This window comes from Triticum dicoccoides, chromosome 3B (assembly GCF_002162155.2).
Source record: "Triticum dicoccoides isolate Atlit2015 ecotype Zavitan chromosome 3B, WEW_v2.0, whole genome shotgun sequence".
NCBI lineage: Eukaryota > Viridiplantae > Streptophyta > Magnoliopsida > Poales > Poaceae > Triticum > Triticum dicoccoides.
This window is the reverse complement of record NC_041385.1, coordinates 861,874,842-861,880,724: the sequence shown is the minus strand read 5'-3', so window position 1 is coordinate 861,880,724 and position 5,883 is coordinate 861,874,842. Positions and strand designations below refer to the sequence as shown.

The following is a 5,883-nucleotide window of genomic DNA, read 5'->3' as shown; positions in this document are numbered from 1 at the left end:
ATGGCAAACATATGCGGGAATGAGCGGGCCACTGAAGTGAGTGCGCCAGCCCGACACACAATCCCGGCCCAATCAACACCAGCAGGCCTAGATAGTTCCGTGTCCGTGGAGCAGCGGCCCAAGAGATAAACGAAGACGTTCAGGAGAACGTTCGATGGATGGATCGGACGGTTAGCTAAGGCAAAGCGCTGCGAGGGCTTCTAGGTGGCTCCGTTTTACTGTTTCTCAATACGGTGAGTTGCCGGCCAATACTTCTACGTACAGACTCATATGCAATTGGCCTCAACAGATGCTTGCACTTGTTTCCACTCAAATTTTAAGATATTCTTTTATCCAACCGACCTGACAAATACAGGTGAAACTTCACCAAAAATCATATAAACCAAACTTGTCGTCTGACTTTATGAGCCTGGAATGAACAAACATCGAGTCTGAAACTAAGCTTCGAGGAATAAATTAAGCAGCGTAATCAAGAACTCAAGCAGGCAACAATGGATTGGTTCATCGTGGGAAAAATGCTCCTTGAGTTGCCTGCCAGAAGCAAGAAGAGGATTCAGGCATGAGCAGACAAATAGAATGAGTGCTTCATGTCGTTGTTGCACAAGGAAGACAAATCAGGAGCCGTGGACGTCAACCTCTCAGGAGAACACAGTGCTCTTGACCTAGTTCGCTCGAACACAATGAAGCCAAGGACGTCAACCTGCAGCACCGTTTGGAAGCACACACACATACAAACAAATGTTCAGTTAACATGATTGAAACAGAAAGAAAAAAGGAAACAGAGTTCATACATACTCCCTCCATCTCAAAATAAGCATCTCAACTTTATACTAACTTTAATACAAAATTGTACAGAAGTTAAAATACTTATTTTGAGATGGAGGGAGTACGATGCAAGCACATACATGCAAGTGTACTCTGCTAATCTAATCACGAGCACTTGATATGTACTCCCTCTGTAAACTAATATAAGAGTGTTTAGATAACTAAAGTAGTGATCTAAACGCTCTTATATTAGTTTACAGAGGGAGTAATAATCTTGCATGTGCCAGGAAGGAGAAGAAGAATACTACTACTCCCTCCGTTCAGAATTACTTGTCACAAAAATGGATGTATCTACAACTAAAATACATATAAATACATTTATTTCTTGGACTAGTAATTCTAAACGGAGGGAGTACTCATATGCTATATTTATGCATGCATAACAATTAACCAACGCCAAATTCCATACATTGCAGCGCTGCAGAAAACAGATTGGGAAAGAATAATTTATTTGTAGTACCTGATTGCAGGATTTGATGAATTGAGCCTTCCAGCTGATACTGAAGAAGGGGGAAATTAATATGGAAGTACACTAAGGATTAAGAACCGAGGTGGACCGGCCTAGCGAACCCGAGAACATGCAGGCTTCGCATCTCGCTCTGCCTGAAATTAATTGTTAAAGAAAGAAGAGTGGAATGGGCCCTACATGCAGATTCAACAGGAGAAGTGTATACCTTCTCCTATGGGTATATTTTGTTGATTTTAATGCTGGGACAGTTGGGATGGTCTTTCACTGCAGCCCTCAGAGCCTCATCCGCTTCCTCCACCTCCTCAGCGCTAGCTTCCTCACACCAAAGCTCAACCCAGACGTCCTGGAGGGAAGGGAGATGCCCCATGCTCAAGTCAAGGTCGCCACGAGTGATCCATGTAGCCGGGAAGCCGAAGTGAAGGTATTCAAGCCTTGGCGCGGCTCCTCTCGGAAAAATAGACGGCACAGCTGCAATACCACTGAAGTAGCAGTCTGTCGCACATTAGAATGCATCAGCTGTAACAGTGGACATTTCCACCGCTACACCCTCTCCTGATAAGTTGCCAACATCCCATAGAGAGCCAACGAAGAACACGGAACATCCCAAGAAGCTGAATGTCCTCCGGTCGCATGTTACTCAACCTTATTTCTAGAAAGGAGAGGAGAGGAACCGATGAAGGATTAATCCATGCCGGAAGTGTCCGAAACCGGTAATACTCAATACTTAATCTACGGAGGCGTCGAGAGGGCTCCCAGCTTTCGTGCATGAGATCAAGGCATCGTCCAGCTTTAACACCACGAATATCTAGTATTTCCAATCTATGCAAATTGCTTAGTGATTCTACCAATGTTGTACACATGCTCTCATCCAGATCCCCCCAAATAAACCGGAGCACTCGCAGCTTCGTCAGATGGCCCAGCTCTTTCAGAAGATGATGATTACAACGATCCGATGAAAGCTTGCCCATAATTGGTCTCTCTAGCACTTCTAGGGAAGCCATGTTACCTATCCCACACGGGAGCTTCATATCCCAGCCAATACGAAGGTACATCAGACGTTTCAGCCAAACAACACTCGACGGCATTTCACTTATACTTGTTTCAGCAACATCCAGTATTTGTAAAAATGGTAGCTTTCATATTTTCGTTGGAAGCTCCTTAACCTGACGACCTTTCAGCCGTAGGTACCTCAAATGCAAAATATTCCCTGTACCTATAGTCGGGCGATCTTCTAAATCCAACACACGCAAAACTTCAGAACTTGAAATTTTCAGCTGCTGGTTAACATGATCATCGGTGAAAACAGCAATAGAACGTACATGTGCCATGCTGATGCTAGCCACGTCAACATTTCCATTTTGGATTGACAATCTCCGAACCATGCTTTGAGAGTTAGGAACTCCTCTCTTGTTGCCATCCAATATAGTGACAAAGTTCTCTTCGGTTGCCAATGTACTTATGAGATCTAGCACCATGTCATGTACATGACAAAATTTTACCTTTTCTTCATCATCAATGCCTATTGGCTGTGTCATACATCTATTTACTAGCTCACTGAAGTAGCGGTCACCGAGCTCATATAAGCTAGTTTCTTCTTCTTCACTAAGAACAAAACCTTCGGATATCCAGTTCAATATCAACTCGCCTCTAATAATCTTGTGATCTTCTGGAAAGATGCTTAGATATAATAAACATGGCTTAAGGTAAGAAGGTAGATCATAATAGCTGAATAACAATATCTTCTTCACTTCCTTTACACTGTGATCTTCCGTGAGTCCACGGCCAATGGAATTAAGAACGACAAACCATTGGTCCTTTGTTTTGATCCCATGATTACTAGCTAGAAGACTTGCTATGGTGATAATGGCTAATGGTACTCCACCACATTTCTTCAATATGTGTTCTGATACTTCCACCAATTCACGAGGACATCCCTCACTGGGAGAAAATACTCTGCTACTGAACAGCCTTCTCGAAACATCACTAGAAAGAGGTTTCATTCTATAAATATCATTTGTAGAAGAGCAACATGCTTCAGAAACACTAAAGATGCGGGTTGTCGTGATTAATCGACTTCCAAGACTGCTCTCAGGCAAAGCATAATGGATTAATTGCCACACATTTTCATCCCATATATCATCAATTACGATGAGGTACCTATATGAATATATATATATACTGTGAGAGTTAGTCGACAAATCAATTTTTATAAGGAGAGACTACATGTTACATGCACGGTAAAATGAACCATGGAAAACCCCATCAATTTACATCAACATTGTAAACCTATAACTAAAAAAATTATGTATTTGCTATTAGGATGTGTGTACAACAGTACATCGTGGTTTTTATTTTACTAGATGAAATGACTGTCGAACTATAGCATGAGAAAAATGAAGCATACCTTTTTTCATTGAGGAATTCAATGAGTTCGTCTATGAGATGCCTTACTTCTCTCGATGCATTATATATCTTTGAATACTTGTTCTTGTCGAGCTCAAAAAGAATATCCTTAAGTATTTTCTTCATGTCGGGACTCTGAGAAACCGACACAAATGCACAACAATTAAATTGCACTTTGATCTTGTCATAAACTGTTTTGGCCAGAGTTGTCTTGCCTAACCCGCCAAATCCAACAACAGAAACTGTCTTCACTGGACTCTTAGACCAATCATCATCTTGAATCAACATGTTGATCAATTCATCTCTTGGTTTTTCTATGCCAACCAGCTGGGTCACATGTGTGTACATAGCCTTGGTGCGAGGGTCAATGCTAACACCAGCGCCAGTGTCTGGTGTCTTCAACTTGTACCTTGTGTGCAGCTCACCCAAATGTTTAGCCTGACCCACCACTTCTTCTAGAGCATCTGAGATTCTATGGAGATCTTTGCCATTCTTAAATAATCTTGCTGTCTTCTTAAGTAACTTCTTCACTTTGTTCTTCGGGTTGGTAGATCCATCATCTGCACGCACCATGAAGGCGTCCACGATGTCCTCCATTTGATAGGCTAGACCACTCACCATTCCTGCCCACACCTTGACCCCCTCGTCGAGCTGCTCTGGCGGCACTTTCGCCACCTTGTCAAGGGCGGCCTGCATTAGCATCATCTCCTTGGCGAGAGACTCGACCCCTTTTCTCACGCGCTTGTCAAGGGTGAGCTGGCTTGTGATCAGGCTCTTCAGCTTCGGGAGGAGGGGGCGGATGGCCAGCATGGCGAGCTCCATGGCTGGACCTCTCTGCCTGTGAGGTTGTGCTAGTGCTAGGCTGTTTGAGTGGAAGAAGTCTGGTTAGGGAATGCTCTCGCAGTGTGTTCTTGATGTGCTTCTGTTGTAGAGGAGAAGATCTGAAGCTCGGTTGAGAGATATAAGTGATTAACTTTTGCTGTGGGGTATGCTAACTAAAGATAAATTATTCATGTGCAGGCACAGGTTTTGTAGTACATGCGAAGTTGCGCGGCAATTGCAGTAATCTGAAGTCTCTCCCTCCCTAAGTGAACACGTTGGTGATGTGCAGCCAACAAATGGCCTTGGATGCCGCCTGGATTACAGGGTCGTCGTGGGTCGTCAGGTTAGGTTGGCCATCACGTGTGAAGTTGTTCGGCAATTGTGATTTGGCTTCACATATTGTCAGCTAGTAGGTGGAGCTCAAACGGAAATATTAGGGAGGGGACAGTGTGTGAAAAGGCGCAAACGTTTAATCTAATGTTCCCTAACGTGTATGGTTACTAGCAGTAGGTAGCCCATCACCCCTTGCAAAAAACGAAGAAGAAATTCTTCCAAAGAGAGCAGGTAACATGTCCCTGATGCCGGCCGAGCTATTTGTTAATACACTGCTTGATTGGGACTTGGGAGGCTACCTGTACACACGATACTCATCCGATTTTCTTATTTTTTGAAACTTGCTCTTCCAATTTGTTATTTTTTTATGTTTGGTTTCATTGAGTACGTAGGAGTATATTGGGATTTAAAATTTGACTAGATAAAATACCGTGACTCCTCATCGGTACTTCTTGAAAATACTAGCCCTTGGTAATAAAGCAGTGATGCATTACTTATCTACTCCATTTCATTTATCAAAAATAAACTTATCTAATTAAATATGCAGTTTATCGTGACTCACGAACCACTGTAATGGCTGATTGATTCCTCAGTTAGTTTAAGCGTTTCAGAAGGTGAGCTGTACGTCTACCTAAATTACTAAAGCAAGTTCACCTATTGTTTAATGAGGCTGGTCATGGTGAGGAGTATCATATATTAGTATCATGCATATGATACTAGTGTATGATACTATCTTCATAAGACATAGTATCATAGAGTAGCATCATGGATGACCATATTTATTGCCAGCATGACATAAAGTAGCATTGCATTTAACATGATCCGGTATCCACCTATATTACTCTAACCCTATATCTCTTCTTTAATTCTCTGCCACGTTAGGGTGTTTGGTACTCTCAAGTGCATGATACTAGCTAAGATACCACCACTATGGCCAGCCTCAGATCAGGCCAGATAGCGATAAGTATGTCAGGAAACAAGCACCGAGAAATATTCAACCAGATGATACCATGCGCACTGCTGCATGAATT

The 5,883-nt window shown here is 42.7% G+C and overlaps 1 pseudogene; it reads right to left on the bottom strand.

Moving 5' to 3' along the window:
* Nucleotides 1-1,505: 1,505 nt before the first annotated feature.
* Nucleotides 1,506-4,605, bottom strand: LOC119280353 (annotated as a pseudogene).
* Between the last annotated feature and the right edge of the window lie 1,278 nt (nt 4,606-5,883).